This window comes from Sander vitreus, chromosome 12, assembly GCF_031162955.1.
Source record: "Sander vitreus isolate 19-12246 chromosome 12, sanVit1, whole genome shotgun sequence".
Lineage (NCBI taxonomy): Eukaryota > Metazoa > Chordata > Actinopteri > Perciformes > Percidae > Sander > Sander vitreus.
The window spans coordinates 17,887,680-17,908,175 of NC_135866.1; the positions used below are offsets into that span (position 1 = coordinate 17,887,680).

Here is a 20,496-nt window from a genome sequence, read left to right on the forward strand (position 1 = left end):
GGCATGTGAGGAGAAAGACTGGCAAATACAGAGCTCCATAGATGAATAGATAGACGGATATATCATGACTGGATCTTTAGCAACCCGAAAGAGCAGAAATATTAGAACGATTAGCAATGTAGAACTATGGTAGGACATATGTAACACAACACAAACTAAAACACATTGTATAAGCAGGTTTTCTCACTAGTATTGCTCAACAAGGAATTAAACCTTCCCTTTCTCTTTGGGTTTAAGTGTAGGCTATTTATTTTCTGCAGGTGGCACTGAGGTTAAAATATTGGGCCCAACTTTGTATAAGAGGGTAGGAGGGGGCTTTATCAGGGCGTCATACTATTCAGCAGGTGTCTACACTGTTCTAAATCAATTACCTCTAGTGAGTCAGTGCTTAGGGTAGGGGGGTATTGTAAATCAGCTTGGTGTCAGGCCAGATTAGTTACTGTAACGGGCTGGGAGTGAAGCTCTTTGGCCAACAAGGACCTTCTAGAGGCCTACATAAGAACTAAGCTGTGGCCTCAGTGCTCAGTGACAGAGCAGCAACTCTAGTAATTGTTTGCCACAATACTTTGTACTAAGGTTGGTGCTATATGAGAATGTGATCAAATACCTTGATTTGTCAGGTATTTAATTCTCAAAGAAAAAAAAGAAGATTCCTAGCGTCTGTTTTATCTAGGAGTTTATCCATATTGCACAATCAAACTTTGTACACGTTTGCAGTTTTACAGTAATTAGGATTTGCCTACTCATACTAGGGAAATTCAAATTGGCTGTGGAAGGATTCACCACACTGCTATGCATTGCATTGGTTATTAGTCAAAAAAAGTGGTCATTCACTGGCTGAAGGGTACTGAGGGGATGGTTTATGCTCGTCCAACTGCAACCACTTACTGTATATCATTATTTTATGCAAATCTCAGGCATGAAAACGGGTCAGGGGTGAAAAAGGTGAGAAGGATATTACCCCTCTAGGGGGGTCAGGGGGCATGCTCCCTAGAGATGTTCCGATACCGAGTATCGGCTCCGATACTGCCTAAAACGCTGGTATTGGTATCGGGAAGTACTGGAGTTTATGCACCGATCTGATACCACGTAATAAAGCCTTAAAGAAAAAATATGTTAAAGTAGTTTATTTATGTTCTTTTTCCGTTATAACTGACTGTCAAACTGGATAATAAAAGAACGTTCTGTGGCATTCATGTTTCACAAAGAGTTTAACCTGAGCCAGACAGACAACAAAGATAGAAATCATATCACATCCATACAGGGATAGTAGTATACAGTTCTTAAAACATAATAAAATACATGACACACTGGTATCGGCCGATACGCAAGTTCAGGTATCGGAATCGGTATCGGGAAGCAAAAAATGGTATCGGACCATCTCTAATGCTCCCCCAATATTCCATATTTTAAAGCATCAATCTGATGCATTTTGAGATGCATTTTTTGCCAACCAATAGTGTAATATTTCAATATGCACTCATTAAAGTTAATTTGACTGGCAAAACAGTTAAAGTCCTTCTGACATTACACAATAATAAAACTCAGAATTTTTTAAAAACTAAAAAGTTTTGGATCAATTTTTACTTCTTCCAACCATATGTTAAATAAAGAGTCAATGTGGATTTACATATTGCAATAATATCATAATCCTACAATGAATCATTGTGAAAACTAAACTTTACTACTTTGGCCAGGTCATCATCAAAAAAGCGAATTAGTACATTCATGATTTTGTCCATGTTGATATTAGCTGCTTTATTTACATTTATTAAAAACGTTGCATTGTTTATCTTTTCATATAGCTAGACGTTTAAACTCTGGGACGTAAATACCTGCCATGCTAATTCCGAACAGACAGCTTTGTCAAGGCAGTTTGGGCTTCAGATAGCTTTTACACAGTGGCCATCGTTAATGACAAATCCTGTTCCGCTATGAACGTGCACATTGTAGACTTGTATTGTTTGTATCACGGTCGGTCAGTAAAGGCACAGTCGCAACGGTAGCGGTCGTTGCCGGTAACGTACTCGTATTACAGACAGAGTGCACGGACCGAAGCTTTGTGACTAGCAAGCACTGTCTTGCCGCTGCTGCCGTACAGTGTCTTCCTTGAACATGAGCTGCAGAAGCAAGCACCCGGCTCCCTCAATTTGAGGCACCAAGTGCTAAATGGCTTCCCGTCTCCACCCTTTTCCTCTTGTCCTCAATGCCCAGCGCCATTTGTTTTAACTCCTTTCTCAACTAAAGCTGCCTGTATCTAGCTACATGCTCCAAGTTTGATAAACTTTGCCTCCATTTTTTTTAGCCGCGTTACCACGGAGACCACACCGGCACAGCACTCTCACATTTCGGCAAAGACCCGCCCTACTTTGCATCTGATTGGCTAGAACTCGTTTAACGCCCCCCTCCCCCTTAAACATTTTCTCATCGAATCTACACGATTCACGTAGGTCACCTATTTTGGTTTCAAAACGGCGAATTTCGCCGAAAGGTGAGTGATTTTCATGTCTGAAATCTAATTCTGAGGAACTGGTATGTCAACAATAGGGCTGGGTATCGTTCAAAAATATTAAACACCGGTACCGATACCAATACTGTGACTTTGATACCGGTTCCTAAATGATACTTTTTTCGATACCAATTTCATAAAATAAATTAAAGGAAATTACAACATTATAGCACACATTTTTATTTTTAAGCTCCTAATACGTGAGCCCCGTCTCTGTGTGTAACGTAGCGTTTTTCCTGCGTATCTCTATGTGTAACGTTAGACAGCCAATCACAGACATTATTAGATCTTGGCAGAAGCATGCTGCATGCTTATTGGCTCACTGCCGCTGATAAGATTTGCTCCTTAGGTATTGAAATTGGGTAATGACGAGGCATTTTTCAATACTGGATACTAAGGAGGCAATTCGGTCTGTGCCTAAAAAGTATTTCATTCGGTACCCAGCCCTAGTCAACAATAGCAAGTGCAACAATACTCCTCTAAGGTATCACCACTAAACACAGAGGTGAGGTCATGCAATTCTACATTCACTTCATGACACATAATGTCCAAGATTTTTCATATTATACTGGATAGTTTTGGGCTTGTTTGGCTTCTGTTAAAGATGAAATGTTAGGATGAAACTGTTAGACTAACTCAGGGAAGGCTGAGAAAAGCACTTCCTATATAACCAAGCATCTGTGGTGGGAAACAGAAACATTGGACCTGATGGTGTCTGGGGCGAAGCATAAGGTTCTATTTAGAAAGGAGGACCCCTTGATGAGAAACGTGTTTGAGGAATCTAAAGGCACACATAACATATGCTATTCTGAGAGCTATCTTGAAACAAAAACCCTGTGTTACACCAAGGAAACCCAAGACTCCTGGTCTACCTGAAACAGTTGGGACCTAACCTAAGATTTAACATGGCTTAGTTGCCATTGCAAATGTGGAATAAAGAGGATCCCCGCACCCTAATCCAACTTTTTTTCCAGTGTTTTATTCCAGACAGCTATCCTCTCAGCCCGTCTAACTAGTGAAAAGAGGCAGATTCTAATAAGCCATTCTGTCTTTCTGTCAGTCTATGTTTCTCTCCATCCCTCTATTTCTCTCTCTCTCTCTCTCTCTCTCTCTCTCTCTCTCTCTGCCATGTCTCCTTCTCTGTCTCTTTCTCTGTCTGAGCCACAAGCCAGTCTGTTGGAGCAGATGGAACCATATATCCCCATCGCTCTCCGGAGGGCTGGGGATTTAAAATGTAAAAGAGATGAGTGCGGAATATGCAGGGCCGAGTCGATAAAGGGCAAGAGAAGCATGGACACTCAGCTTAGACCATGTTCATCAAACAAGTACAGTACTTCTAAAAACTGTTTCTGCTATAGAGCAATTAACTACAAAGATGTAGCCTCTTCACTCACCACAAATTTCATTCTATCTGTGTCTAATCCAACATTTTGTCCTACATGATATAAGCAGAACTGTATTTCTATTGGAAACAGAGGGAGATGCCCAAACGTGTTTGTGTTCTGTTGATAGAAAATGAATCAACAACAAATTTGATAATCAGTTTTTAATCAAAATAGTTGTAAATTGCTTTTCAAATGCAAATACAAAAACAAGACAGTTTTTTTTTTTCTAGAGTTAAAACAATTATGTAATCCATTGATTAGTCAATGGACAGAAAATGTATCTGCAACAATTTTGATGTTCAATTTATCATTTCAGTGAATTACTAAGAAAATATGTCATATGTCCTCTGTTTCCAGCTTCTCAAATGTGTGAACTGAACAATTAATTCAAATCGATATCGCAATGTACAGTAATAGAACACAATTTTCAAATAGCAAATGTGAAATTTTGAATGCTACACAATCTAACTAACCAGAGGGTCAGAAACACATAACACCTGGCCCCGTGGGCTTTATGTGCACACACGCTGCCCTACGCTCAATGTGACAACTGTAAATAAAAGTACTGTAGATTCAGTACTACTGTGTGAAAATGGCCTATGTCGGGTTTAAGTGCAATCCACATATTACATTGTTGTAAGAGCAGCATAATGTGTGTGGTTGAGCGAGGGAGAGAGAGACGTTGGATGCGCTCAGAGCAGACAGGGGTTGGCGATCGGAGCAGAGAACAAATTTGCAGTAAAGTTGTCAAGTGATAGTAAATGTACAGTGTAGGTTTTAGTTTGACTGTGAATAAATGCCTTAGCTCATCAAGCCCAGAGTGAGCATCAACATGCCGACCACGGTCTGGAAGCCGAAGCAGGAACAGTTAACATATTTACAATGAGGCTCTGAGTTATCTAAATATTTCGAGTGGTAGAGCCATAGTCAGTGTGCACTTAAGTTTGTGTTTCTGTCCGATTTACAGTCGATCTAAGCAGAACCTACACCGTAGCCTACGTAAGTGGCCTACGCCATTGGGAGGATTTTTACTTGTGCGCTGGTGTGTCTGCGTTGTTCTAGCCCTCACCCTGTGCTTTCTGACCACGGTCGGAAAGTTGTAGCATAAAAGTTAACCCTCTCTTTGATTTCATGTTGATCGCGAAGAAGCAGGTACGGCGTAGGGTACGTATCTACGCATACCTATGTGCGGCCCTACGGCGTAGATTCAAAGCAGAACCATAAATAAGGCTTTACTGACAGGATATCAGGTAAAATGTTCAATAACAATAATAATGCTACAGATAAGGAAGAAGATAGAGGAAGTTAAGGAACTTTTTTAAATTAATGGCATACTAAATCGTAATAACAATATTGGCCTAAATAAAATCGCAATTAGATTATGTTTTCATATCGTTCAGCCCTAGTTATATATCAGCATAGATGGAATATATTTAGGTTTTGGACTTTTGGTCAAACAGAACAAGGAATTTAAAAGCAACCCCGTGGCTCTGTAAAGTTTCAATGGGCATTTTACTATTTTCTGACATTTAATAGACTAATACAAAAAAACTTCACAGATTCATTAATAAGAAACATAAATCATGAGTGGCAGCCCTAAAAACACAAGTCAAATTCACATTTAATAAACCAACTGAAGGCTGAAAGTTACCAAAAACAAAAAGGAATTAATTTGGAAGTTACTCCTGAGGCTTTCTCTTTACGTTACATTCTCAGCAAATGTGGAGTCAGCCTGGCTTCCCCTACACCTCACCTCATGCCACCTTTTGGGTAATGAGAAAGTATCTGGACACTGTATCTGTCGTCTGGGAGAAGATTCTGCTTCGTCCTCCATCTCTGGGTGGCAGGTTGACAGACAGGAAGAGTGAAGAACAACAGGCAGACGAGGTCGTGAGCAGTACAATCGATTGCCAGCTGACTAGCAAGGTCCGTTATACTGACAGGCCAGCGCCACAACACGACGACTTGCACTCCACCAACGCCCTCATTACTAACTATGAATCTCTCACTGGGACCAATCTCTCACACTCTCGACCCGTTTTTGCTCTCTCTTGCTTTCTTTCTACAGTAGGACTACATCTCCCTGGGCAACGCATAGGACTGAATTTCACTCTGTCAATCTGATGAAACGTTTTAAAAGAGGCAAAAGCCACACTTAAACCTCTGTACTTATCTTTGTGTACTAGGCAAGCAATGGATACAGAACAAAGATGACATGGGGTAATACACTGTTCTTCAGAGCAATGTTCTTGAGAAAAATACAGCCTAAATGTACATTTAAGCCTGTGCAATCTTGAAGAAATTTCAACTGTCTGCGAGTGAAAACCTCTGCCTTATTAAACATTTCTCCCACTATCACCCTTTCTATGATATCTGCTATCCTCGTCCTCTTTCCCTCCAACATCCCCTCTAGTTATTCTGAAATCCTTAGTCCTTATAAGACTTATTTATACTCTCTCCCCTACCCAACTCCTCTTCCTCACAGTTCAGCTGCAGATAGGATTTACCTGCAGCTGAGACAGCCTCCAGACTATCAATTACCACCAGTGTAGAGTCACTGTTCTGCAGCTTGGCTAACAAGATATACACACAAATTGACTGTGAGAAACAGGATTTTACTGACTAATCAAATAGTTCAGTGAAAATCCACTTCATAAAAAAATAATCTAGACAAGAGAGCGGATACGTCCAATCAAGCATTAATATTTTGGTATTCTGGTATTTAGATCAAGTCTTCTATGAAAGAAGAGCAGAAATTATAAGTGAAGATGCCAGAGATGCTATCTTCAGAGTAAAAACTGGTGCCATTTATGGAAAAATCAGTAAAACTTATTAATTAGGTCACTTAAACTACAGTTGCATGTTTTAAAAAATGAATTAAGAACCCTAAATAACAGCAAAGGTAGTGCTCTGACTACATAAAATACAATATGTTGTTCAAAGATGTGTGGATAAAGTGTAGCGCTTGCATTTGCAAATTATTACAAAGTCAAAAAAACACAAACATGCAAAACATGGAGCCCTCAATGCAGTCTATTTGTATAGTTGTGATGTTTGACTGGTCTGTGATGTGCTGAAAACAGAACTCTCATAAAATTGTTCCTGAAATGTCATCTCACTCTCTGACAACGATTAGACTGAACACCAGCCGTTACACATAGAGAAAGACACGCAGGGACAGGACCTGTCACTCACCCCACCCAGATCTACTCTGACACCTAAAGTGCCTCTGCCAGGTCAGCAAATGAAAAGCCATCACAGCCAATGTTGCAGTTATCAAGCTGAAGTAATTCCATAGACTGGGAAATGCTATCTTGCCACATCCTGTTTGTTGAGCATGTTTCGGCTCAAGGTGTCAGTTTTGATTCCCGGGCTTAGTGCGTTGTTGATGCCCCATCACAGGAGGTGAACAACCCTCCAGAAAACAAAAATCATGTAAGGGGCATAGGCTAACATGCCCTAATAAAACTCTCATGAGGATTACAGCCTGCAATCTAGCAATGCTTTGGTCACTTAGTCAGTCCATACAGCCCAGTACAAGCCTGTGAAGAAAGATCTGAGGAAGGGAATTCCTTTTAAGTGACCCATCGTGTCTAGCCGCGGCAGAAGCACAGTGATCATTAGGATAACATATTCAGGTCAAAAAGGTAATGCATGTGCATTTACAATGGACTGTATGGTAACTCTCTGTAAAGTACAACACATTTGCAGCTCACCACCAAACTATTAAAACCATTATCATCGTGGGATACTGACCAAGGGGGATTTTTTAATGCCTTGACCAACATGTGCAGAAATGTACTATGCATTAGTTACCTCATACATGAAATTAGATCACCTTACCAGCAAGCTTAAATGCTTTTCCATGGTTAAAATGTTCATCTTAAATTGAGTTTCGAAGAATGATATGCAAAAGGACTTTCCTATTAACTATAAAGCGGGAACTGGTTATCCCTGTACTTCCTCTTTCATCAACAAGTCCTCTTGTCTGACTGTCAGCCTAGGCAGCCAAGTCTCCCATGTTTACTAATGTAGAATCAACCCCTTTATCAGGGAAGAGATTTGTAGGGAAGAGGCAGGGGATTAGCCATCAAATTACCAGGCAGACAGCATCCCGGCTCCAGGGTTTGTGAAGCGGTAATCTCTGAGGCTGAAGGGGGAGATCCAGATAAAGGTTTGGGATTGGTGCTGTGAAACTACAAACTCCAAACTGTGCATAAGTAAAATATTAAAGGATGTTTCATAGGAGTTGTCTAAGCAAGTTCTTTCTTCCCTTCCTTTGTGGTAAGTACTTTTATAGGACCAGATCACATTACATAGTTTCCCCCATGTTGTTAGGCTATGTGGTATCATTACGTAGCCTAACACCCCCACAGTGCAAGACTTTTGATAGGTGAAAGCTCTCAAGCAGGAATGCTGTAGCTAGGCAGAGCTTGTGGAATTAGATTTCAGTGGCCTTGCCCATGGTTCTTGCATTGTCACCCCGCTGCCCTCCCTTAAACAAGCAGTGCTCTCCTCAGAGAATACCCCCTGGACACAGGAATGTTTCATCAACGCCTCAGCCCCCAGCATCCTTACAGGGCCACAGTGGGCCAAGAGGCGCTGCACAGGCAGGCTATAAATAAGTCAGCCATTATAATGAAACCAAATGAATCCCCATCCATCTTCCCAAAACAAGCCAGGGACCTCAGAGTTCTGCAGGAAGAAAAGTCATTACCTGCATTTGAGGATGAACCACAAGATGAACAAAAGCCAAACGTTATACTGATGCTGAATACACCCTACTCCAAACATGTAACACACGGGCCATACTGTCAGATGCTAGTAGAATGGGTATGTCCAAGTCTGTGTATGGGTATCCAAGACTGCAAAGTTATTATATATATAATATACTTATTATTCCATTATATGGCATCTTATTGATAGAGAGAGGCAAGTCCTTATTGTGCCTATTTGAGAACAGCAGCAGTGGACTGTTAAAAAAGAGGTCATAACTTTGGAGGAAGTGACAGGAGGGCTGATAAAGTAATCAAGTAGAATGTCGAATCTAAGCCAGGCATTTGTAGAAATTGGGAAGCTAAGCAAACAAGGGCGGTGGTAGAGGCAGAGGGATAAATCAGCCACATGACTATACTTACAGAACCAAGCACCAAATAAATCAAAAACACATTCAATTTTATTTGCTTTACTGCAGTTTAGCATCAGTTATCCCCTCACACTCAAGAGCAAGGTAAAGCTGCAAGTCTGGGACCTTTAATTCCCTTTAATGGCAGCCCACAAGCAACCAATTTGACATTGTCTCTCTGCAGAAAAAAACTATATAAGATATTAAGCAGCCTATCCTACAATAATTACATGATATAACCTTCAAGGTATCATGCAACAGAGCAACAGTGATCCCTAGCATTCTCATTTTAAATAGTTTAATGCATGGTAGAATTCGTCCATTGCCACTGTATGTCTCCAACTTGCATTGCTGCACATTTTACATACAAAATCATAAGCTTTGGCCTTGTCATTCATAAGAGTACAAAAACTGCAGCTGCCCCAGAAAATGGAGGCTGAAAATGGAGGCTGTTTCAATCAACGTGGAGGCGTAAAGGGATGATGTGGAATTGAAATTAGTTTTGCGCAAGGAGGGAAATGTCCTCTCTGACAAAGTGGATTTGTGTTCCCATTGAAAAACCCATGGCTGTAATGCATAGAGCTGAGGTTTAAATGATGCAAGAGGTGCAAGGATATAAGCACAAAACAGACCTCTGTTGGCTAGCTATAACTGGGCATTACATTTAGATACTATAGAGATACACCTAAAATGTAGAATCGAATATAGAATGTAAAAAAGAGTACATAAAAGGACAGAAGGTAAGAAAAGAGCTTAATATCATCTAAGCCTGTGCATTATGGTCCACTTGAATTCAGTTTAAAGAGACAATGGCCCTTTTCAGACCTGGCATTGACATGCATCTTGGGTGACAGGGGTGTGACGAATCAGGGAAGGATGATAAGACCCAATAAGGAAATGAACGTGGGTGTCTGCGTCATTGTTTCCAAAGGTCTCTGTTTCTGCCTGCCCAGACTAAAACACAACCCAGGAGTTTTCAAACTAAAATTAAGGGGTCAGCAGTGTCTTAAATGTCTCCGTTTTAGGGGTTCTTCAACACTGAAGTAGTGTAGATGCAAGGATTAAACATAGCAAAAGTTATCCGTTTAAAAAAAATCGTATTGGTGTGGATGTATCCTAAGTATGTCAGTTCACACCTGGCATTAGATCGTGTCTCCACATGTGTTTTGAGTGGCCACTTGGAAAGTAATCTCACTTCCCCTTTATGCAATTAAACTTGCATCATTTCCATTTGCAAAGACCAAGCGAGATGCAGCAGTAGTAATATCCTTCATTTTTGTGAACATTTTATGAACCAAAAATATAAAGTTATTGTCTACCGGCAGTAATCAGGGACCTCCATGCCACCGACACATTGCCAGGCAACGGCGGAGCATAGAGCTCCAGAGAGCCGGTGGGCAGGTGTCCGATCTGTGCAGAGCACCAGAACAAAAACACAGACACATCACCAACAGTATAAGAATATCATCTAAAACATAAGATTCACTCTAAGCAGTTTCTGTGACATGATAAATACTTTCAAAATACTAATTTTAGCCTAAGTTTTGCCACCTCATGGGAAAGTCACACCACCCCACTGAAGAAGTCAAAACAATACAAACTGGGTATATTGCTTGGCATGTTCCAGGCAAAATAAATCGCCCAAGATGTTTGACGCACTCATATATTTCTATGCATTTTTCGAAATTTTCAGATGTCATGGACAAAGCCAGCAAATGAGTACGTACTTCCGCTTACGCAGAGGGTGTCAGTTAAGTAGGCGCTCCTTTAATTTGGCCCAGAACACATTCGCGTACACACTACTAAAAGCATGTGGTCATATGCAGCCAAGACCACCTCCGAATGTGGTCTGAGAGACCGGACCTCAATGCATCCTCAATGTTTCTTGGGTGCATTCACACCTCACTTAGAGCTGTCCACTTGTGATCGGATCACCCAAGACACATGTTAATGCCAGGTTTGACTGTTCTGTTGAGCTAAAGCTACACTGCCACAGATGCAGTGGGTTTTTACAGTTACGATTTATATAAAATAAACCTGTCTGCTAATTTGGATATGATCTCATGTCAAAACCTTAATGTGTGTTTAGGAAGCCTTTGTAGATGTCAAAGCATAGACATAGAGCTAGTTCAATCAAATGAGGTCTCTGCTTGAGGCATCTGAGGGAAAGTGTTTCTTGTCAAAACACTGCTGATTTTAGTTGTAAAGAAGCCATTTTTTCTAAACCTTCTCCCCAGTACCTGTCACAATGAATGAGCGACAGTCTGCAAAGAAGTGTCACAACTGGGACAAAAAAGTGACTATCACCACAGCTAACACATCACACAGGCGGTAGCCTCTGATTGACATTATGCAGGACATATCTGGCACACTCAACCCTATCTGCATAAACATGTTTTTAGTACAGAACAGAGGATTGACAATTAGGCCTTGTCATCATAAAACAACTACTCACAACCTTGTCACCATCAGGCCAGTTCCTGACATAAAAACAAATGAGAAACTTCCCTCTGCAGGCATTTTAAAGTCAGAGACCTAATCATAAATATGTCTACACGTCAGGTACAGCATGACAGCTTTGAACTTTAATTACCCAACACAAGCTAGTAGGTTTTCTGTCCACTTACAGTATGCGTCATAGCCAACATGTCTGGCTCAACTGACACAATTGCCTTCACAGACATTGATCTGTGATTGTAAGCAAGCTCTTTCATGTCCCAACTGGGACTAGAGTGATTAAGCAGATCCATCATGCGTTAACAGGCCATTACACATCACCCAATTCAACGATGATTAGAAATCAAGTTCTATGGAAAAATCAATATGCTCAGCCCATAATTACTTTTGAGGAATCCGATGGGTAGAGAGATTGAATGATTGACTGTTCCACAGAGTAATTTATTTAAAAGGAAAGAATTCAGCTGAGGTAGTCATTTAAGTGATGGATATTTTGTCTGTTAGTCAGGGAATCTAATAAGGAGCAGTAGTATACAAATGGCTGTAGTTTGGAAGGAGGACGACCTACAGGTCATCCAGTGTGGACAGGGATTGGCTTTATTTAAACAAATGACCGTTGCTGACAGTTTTTTGTCTTTTTTGTTCATGCTACTGAGCAGCTGAAAAGACATTTTAACAAAGTGTCTGTCTTGAGTTTTGCCTCAAGGTCATTTTTTAATCAAGTCTGAGTTACCTCTCCCAAGACTAAAAAGAGGGGGGTTGTAGAGTCTGGGTTGCAGTTCTGAATCATAAACTAAAAAAGGTCAAATGTAAACAATAAATAAATAAATCGCAAGCTCAACTAAGAAAGAAAACATCCCATTGCAGTGAGACATACCTGAGGGGAAGTCTAGCCGTTTCAATGGCCAAACAAAACGAGACAGACATGTTGTACACTAGGTAGTTTAAAAGCTTAAGACAGCTTTGATGGGAAAAAAAGCATTTTGCAAAAGGGATATAAAAGGGACCAGGCTCCTCGTATTGAGCAACACATTTATTGTTAACAAGGACAAGATGAACTCACAAGTTCAAAGAAGTTTCTCACACAAGCATATCAAATAATTTAAGACATAATTACGATAAGCTTTGTTGAAATGAAGGTACAAAAAGTTTGGGTGTCTTTCAACAAAGGTATAGCTGATAATCACGGTAAGAGAAACAACTTTTTAACTTTAAACTACACTTAAAGACATGCATTACAGGTTAAACTTTGTTGAAAGCAAGGCCAAAACATTTTCCAAAAATCATAATTTGTGACTGCCAAAAGTTCTCCTCTACAATTATCTTGAATTTCAAAGTGTTTCAGTGTCTCCTTCTAACTGGAATTCTTGTCGCTGAAACTTTACCCTCCAGATTGCCCAGGGAGATAAAGACAACTGGAAAAACAGGTTGTTTGGCCTCAGTGTAGGCCCTAATGCAGTAGAACGGCATGGTGCCTCACCTTAGCAGCGGTAGCTAAGGGACATTCTATGGCCCTTCTATTCAAAGTCCTCTGAATACGTAGGGGAGGGCTCGCACCAGACAGGGCAATTTGCCAGAGAGTCAGCCAATAGAGCTAAGCCAAGACGAGGTTAAACTATTGTTTTGGCTTAACAAGCAAGAGTGAGCAAGGACAAAAGAAAAAGGGACAAAAGAATAGTAAGAAAATACCTGACTATTTAAGTGTAACACATCATCTTATTTCGTTACTTTTATACTTTTAAGAGGCAACTTGTAAAAGGTATATCCCAAGATGAAAACTAAATACATACTGGAACAGGAATAGATAGAAAAATAAAGCCCTGCCAGTTTAAAAAAAAATGCACCTGTGCCTCAGCTCTTATTAAAAAAGTAATAACTTTAGTTTTCTTCACTGACAAGGTATAACAATTATGTGGTAGAAAATTCACACTTACCAATGCATCTCAATTAGGTCCACTTATAAATAAATTATTTGTATTCCTTATTCCAGAGAGAGAGAGAGAGAGAGAGAGAGAGAGAGAGAGAGAGAGAGAGAGAGAGAAATCTCAAGAGAGTATCCAAATCCTGGAAAAGAAAATCCAGCAGTATCCACTAAAGATTATCCCAGAACGATGTCTTATAAAAAAGTGTTTGAGCGAAAGTAGTCTCCAGTTCTTGCTCAGTTATTCCATTTACAGCATTTCATTAAACCAGAGGAACTGTCTTTTGGCTCTCCAGCAATACGTTTCCAGCTGTGGCGATAGAGAAATGTGGCTAGGGGGAGAGATCCTTCTGAGGCAGAGCTTGTTTCAGACACACACTGAGCGGGTGTTCAGGGACTGCCTGGGAGAAGCCAAACCCACAATGTGATGTCACTGGTGTCAGATTTCAGTGTGCAGAGGGAGGAGGCTAAGGGGCCTTACCTTTTTGAACCTTGGCCAATGAGAAACAATGTAGTGTGCAGTGCACCTGCATGTAGAAAAAAAAGATTTGAGGTACAAGTACACGTGATGTTATGTATTTCTGCAGTAGAGAGACTCCATTTTGTCATCTATTAACCAGCTTCCAGCGAGATAATGTGACCTAATGTGCAGGCTTATCCTAAACCTGATTAAAATAAGCAGGCTAACTGGCATGGCCAACATTCCCAATTCTACTTTCAATGGAACTCCTGCATATATTTCCAAATCAATTTGCCATGTCATTATCACTGAAACTACGGGGTTAACAAAGTGTGACCTTGAAACATACAAGCATTCCCACGGGACTGTGCAAATATAACATGTCGAGTAACGTGAATTGTGGATAATGAACTTGTTTAAAAAATAATTTTTCCCTATCTCGCTCTCTTGCTAAAGAAAGGAACAAAATAAATATATGTAAAATCCCCATTCTTAAATCAGCAAGGCATTGAGGACACACACACACACACACACAACCAACCAAACACACTAGTTCTCACTCCCTCCGGTCAAACTCGGCTAGCCGTGGAGCTAATCATCCACAACAGATGTTCCGAAATGTTCAGTTGGATTTATGACAGAGCTCAGAGGAACGGCCAAGTCAGCCGCTGGTGCTGTTTTTCTCTTCTGTCCTACAAGGACAAGGGATTGCACTGAGAGAGGATGTCAGCACAACCACTCTCTTCCCCAAAAATTCCCTCGCTCTCTGAGATTCACCATCCGAGACGACAGCGCCTTAATAGATCACAGAGCCTCGGGACCTTGGGGAGAGGTTTGCTCATTTATCCCAATAATACTGTGTGGACTGTAACTTGACTCATCCAGCAATGTTTCAACGATGTTTCGCCCTCGACGTAATGATGGGTTTTTATATATATCAGTGGCATTGCTGACGCTGCAAGCTGTGACCTAGTCGAGACAATTGTTTTCAGATGAAGCCATATATAATATCATGGTGCATTAAAAATTAAATTATATATTACAATTATATCATAATATGTTAATACTTTCTGAAAGGGAAAATAAACTTGAAGAATTGCCATACTGTTGGCTAGTGTAATTCTTAATAATATAAGCAGGGCAGTACTGCTGATACAGTAAGTAACAAAAGATATTCAGAGTGAGATTCTAAAAAACACTTATGAGGGTTTCCACAAAGAGCAAGAATGTTGAATGTCTTCTGGGCTTAAACTCTGCTGAAGGAAATGGCAAACTGCAATGTGTTCTACATTTCTCTTTGTTGTTAACAATGGGAGACAGTCTTATTTTACTGGAGGCTGCAGATTTGTGCATACAACTGACTTTTTAGTAAGAATAAAAGAATTGTTTTATCTTTAACTTTCCTTCTAGTTGAGAACAAATGGGATGTGGGTCATCTGATTCAAAAGTAATTCAATTTTTACGGCCTAACATACAGTATAGTTTATTCTAGCTGTATGTGTTATTTTACTAATGAAAAAATGGGATCTCACGCATGCACCATTTACAAAAGCTTCCTTAAATTTAAATCACAATTATCTGCAAAAAAAGGAGAGCAACCAATCTGGATATTTTGGAAACCTTTCATTCCTTGCAAACTCAGTTTTAGAAAACCTTATGGGTAATAATAATTACACCCACACACCCCTGAGAGGAGAAAAAGTATTTTTTTTTTGTGGGTGTAAAGAGTCTGTGCCAACTTAAATGTCACATTCACCTGAGATCAAATCGCTGAACAAATCACACAGTGGTAAAAGTAGCGATAAAGATTATTGGCTGGTAGTGGGAGAGAAAATTAATTGTGAGCTACAGAAATGTAGTGTACAGTAGTGTAGTGTGTCAGTTGCACAGCATAAGCCATTTCATCTCTAGTGTAATCTCATATTAGTGCAATGTAAAACTGAAAACCCAGATAGACTCGAGCAGTAACCAACTATGCAAAATGAAACTGTTGTCTCCAGTGAGTTTTTGTAGCCCCCCGCCCCAAGAGCTTGAAAAGAGTTGGAAACACCCCCTACTCCTAATTTATAACATTGTGACAACCACCCATCCCCCACTCATTTCATTAGACTGAAAGAAAAGGTTGACAACCTCTTCAATCTGAAGAAGCCGGCCTCTCCCTGCTTTAAGCCTGTCTGCTAACAGTACCCACTTAATAGATTCTAGTGTCTTATGCTTTTATGAGGTCAATGTTTGTTCTGGCTTTATTTTGTGAGTTATTGTATGAACAAAATCAGTTGTGCAGCTCAAGGGTTATCTGCAAGTGAAGAACACCTGGATCAAGCCAGACACCTTAGCTCTTCTGTGGTAGCTACAGTTATCTGATGGGAAACGGCGCTGGCTGCTGTAGGATGGGATGAATCTCATTGACCCTGGGCTTTATCAATATTAACTGTCTGCACCATTGAACAAGTCTGCCAAACATTTTAACAAGGTTCAGCTTCAAGGTAAGAGAATACGATTCTTGCTCTAGGGGCAGGAGATCACAGATGGACTGAATAAATGGTAGGTATCATTACAAGATTATATTGTATTTACTGTATTTTGAAACCACATCTAGACATATTATTATCTACTTTTCAAAAAGCATCCTTTAAATTAGGGGTGCACCGATCCGATATTAAGATCGGATATCGGTCCCGATATTGACAAAATAGCTGGATCGGGGATCGGAAAAATTAACAGATCCACGGGCCGATCCAGTTTTGTCAGTTTTTTTCCCTCTGTCGCACGTGTGTCGCATGCTGGAAGAGTTGAGTGTACAAATAAATAAGAATTCAATACATTCTAATCTATGTTATTTTGTCTTAGTTAGTTAAGTAATGTTTAGTTAGGAAAGTCTGGTGCCTTTAGTCTCTTCCACATGGTGGAAGGAAGGTATAAGGTGGAAGGTATACAGTGTATTATTAATTCAACAACGGTATCGGATCGGTATCGACAGATACACAAAGCCCAGGCATCGGTATCGGGACTGAAAAAGTCGGATCAGTGCATCCCTACTTTAAATGGCATCCAACTAAATGTGCTTTATCTCCCCATTCAGCAGGGTCCCTGACGAACACAATTCTGGCTGCATGCCAGTGAAAAAATGCTGACCTGTGTCGTAAACACTGAGCTGTGAAAGTCAGTGTGCTGCTGCTGATGGGCTCTTAAGACTAGCACTATGTCATCATGTCCAAAAGCACAGCTGGGCAACACCTGTTAGCTGAGAATTCCCAGCCCAATACACAATTTACTGAGGCTTGGTTACTGTTGTTGTCTGTCACGATGTCTCTGCTAGCTAATTTACATCCAGATTGCAATCGGGTGGTATCTATATTGCATACATGGATCATATTATAATTTCCAAAATGGGTAAAGGGTACTTTCAAATGATCAATGTAACATTTAACCCCAGCCTGTGATCTAGGACAAATACTGTCTGTTATAGGGATGATAGCTTAAGCTACACAGGAAGCATGTGAAAGCTATATATCTAGCCTGATGAAACTAGCTCTCATTTTCTTTATGCATGCCACCACATTATGTTTATGATCCATCAGTTAAGAGAATAAAGGAGCAGCATTTGCACAGATGTAAGCATCATACTTCTGCTCAACAGTCCAAACACCAAGGGCACACTGAATGTTTCTCAGGACTGTCTGCAGATAACACTAGCTCCAGCGCTGAGGGACAGAAGGTGTGAAAAACACAAGGACAGTGGGAACCAGAGCACATAAAAACACAGATAAGACTGCTGACCTTCAGTGAGTGCCTGTGTGTGTGTAAGTGCCCGTTCCGATGTGTCTATGTGTGTAGAGCATGTGAATTTGTGCATGTGTCCCTGTGCCTCTGTGTCTGTATATGTGTCCATCAAGGTAGATGCATACCTATATTGACTTGTTAGTTACAGACAGAATGAGAGTACGGAAAAAAGAAATAAAACTAAGACAAGAGGGGTAGAACTGACAAAGAAAGGCACACATTTTCCTGCTACACGTACAAAACAAAAACAAAGTGCGTTCTCCATTACACTGTTGCTGACAACTGGCGGGGCACGCTCTCTAAGGGGAACAGCAGAGCATGCCGCCAAATGCATGAGACAAATCATTTTTATCTGGGACCCTGGCGGGTATTGACAAACCGGGGGTGCATTTAGATAGCCCAATTAAAATGGGGAAATGAAGCGACATTGAGGCACTTTACAGCACTGTGCCCCCTCTCCACCCTCTGGCCCCCTGCGCTCCCTGAACCTCTCCAGAGACAGAGACTTCTTGCATACTGCACACAGTGAGGAGTACGGGGGTGGCAATGACGGCTCAGAAAGTCGCTTTGAGGTGAAATCTGCACTATGGGAGGTAATGTTTGTGAGACGTAGCATCGTTTTTTATTGTTTCATCTTGTATTCCTAATTTTTGCACAGTCGCTGTTCTAGCACTAAAGAGTTCCCCAAAGGCATATAGCAAGGTCGAGAACAGCGTGCAAGACAAGGGACTCAATGCAAGTATGTGCAACTTCAAAGGGTAAGTTGGCAATCAATGATATGGATGTTGGCTCCATTTGTCCAAACGTGTCTTAGCGGGTGACCTACAATGTCATCCAACCCCTACTCTAAAGCCTGCATGGTTCAATTCACTTCTTTTCCCACCTAAATATGTCTCCTCCTGGTCTAATTTTCAGACCTCTATTTGTCTTTTTGATCAATGATCATTCCACTGAGATTACTGCCAGATGCATTTTTGGATAAGATAGCACCTCAGCACTGCGGTTTCCTTCAAGTATATTATAAGGTTACGAAACCAGGTTATCGCAAGATGGTTCACCTTTTGTGAAGGTGGAGAGAGGGATCGCAAAAGCATCCTACTTAGTTCTCCAATCAAGAAAAAGTCATTGCAAGAGCAATGCTGTGGTGTGCTGTGAGCAGCTGTTCAGCAGTGTTACATTTCACAGGCTACCGTCAACAGATCCGCAAAGACGCAAGCTGTTTCTACAATGCATCCTGTTTCGTGATGTTATTGTGGGAGGAGGAACTGATAGCTCTGATTCTTTTATGGTGTATTTCTCCCTGAAAGTTTTCAAACCTTGTCTTTAAAATTGTCTGCTACAAATAACTGTCATTTTTTCAGAGCCGTTTGTAAAATGAAGTCTATCATGTACCATGATGGCCAGCCATCTTAAGAGAATAAGGAAAACCACTCCCAAACAGCAAAATGTGTACTGAGGCGACACAAGCACAATGCCGAATTATGTCTTTTATTTAAGTGTTTTAGCACACTCTTTTTTTGTAAAACATATACTGCCTTTGGAAAAAAACAAGAGAGATGTGGCTTAGAAACCAACATCAAAACAAGCACAAAACTTGCACACAAGCATGCAATGTACGAAAGAATAGGGCAAGGATATGATCCAAACAGGGGCCTCTACTTTCTGCAGTACTTCGGATGGAGTGGGCATGCTGTGTACTAAGGAGACTTTGATAAATCTGAAAAATTTTCAGCAAGAGGTTCCTCATAAAAGCCCCACAGAGCAGTCTCTCCCAACCTGAGGAGGCTACACTTTGTCTCTGCCAAGACAGCTTTCTAGATGCTTACCTACAATACATTTCTGCCTCACACAGAGGATAAGGTGCTAGCACTGATGAAGATAAGTAGCCAGTCAGGCTACAGTGAAAAGTGTCAACTGCTTTTCAAATGCACACTATGCTTCGTGGATGTTCAATGGCGATATGTTCAACCACATAAAAACAACCACATGATTGTAGTGCTTCTCATGTTTCTCTGAGATCACTTTCCAGAGAACAAACTGGTGGTGTTCTAATAAGCATTTTATTATTCTAATAATTTCCCATTGGCATGCAAGAAAAACAACTTGGACACAAAGGGCTGCATTCAAAAACACACATCAACTTCAGCATTGCTAATAGCTCTCATTAGGAAATCTCCCCAAGCTTGCACTAGAGTGCCTCACTTTGCTGGAATCTAAAGGAGGGGGATATCAAATTATTGCAGAAGGCTGCTTCCACTGCTAACAGGAAATAAACTACAAATTATGAGTTAGCTTATTGCATGAGTAACTGATAAGGGCCTGAGTATGGCTTAGACTATGCAAATAAATAGTTTAATATCTTGATAATATGTCTAAATAGTTACATGATTATACTAACATGAAATGAAATGGAAATATAATATAATATTATATATATATATATATATCCAATATAAAACTTATGATGTAGTGAGACTGATATTCATAACAACATAACACAAATTTTAATGTGTAGGCTGCATATTTTGCCTGTATACTGTGTTATACTAACTTTTTTATTTTATTTTTTATACTCTTTATTGATGCCCAATGGGGAAATTACAATTTACACTCTGTTGTTATTACACACTGCACACAAGCCTGAAATACACACACACTCAGGCGCCCTGAGCGGTTCAAGTTGGTGCCTTGCTCAAGAGCACCTTGGCAGTGCCCAGGAGGTGAACTGGCACCTCTCCAGCTACCAGTCCACATCTGTATTTTCGGGACTTGAACCAGCAACCCTCTGGCTCCCAACCCAACTCCCTACGGAGTGAGCTACTGCCACCCCAGATTTAAAGTTTAAATATAACCAAT

General features: G+C 40.5%; 1 protein-coding gene across 3 annotated transcripts in view; it reads right to left on the reverse strand.

Moving 5' to 3' along the window:
* ptprfb (protein tyrosine phosphatase receptor type Fb) overlaps positions 1-20,496 on the reverse strand; it is a 180,385-nt gene that overhangs the window by 123,913 nt on the left and 35,976 nt on the right. For 2 of the 3 annotated variants that reach the window (XM_078264243.1, XM_078264241.1), the window contains exon 1: positions 13,411-13,781. The exons of the other annotated variant lie outside the window; for it this stretch is intronic. The gene's annotated coding sequence lies outside the window, so the exon portion shown is untranslated. Of the gene's footprint in view, positions 1-13,410; positions 13,782-20,496 lie in introns of those variants that run through there. 3 annotated transcript variants of the gene reach the window in all.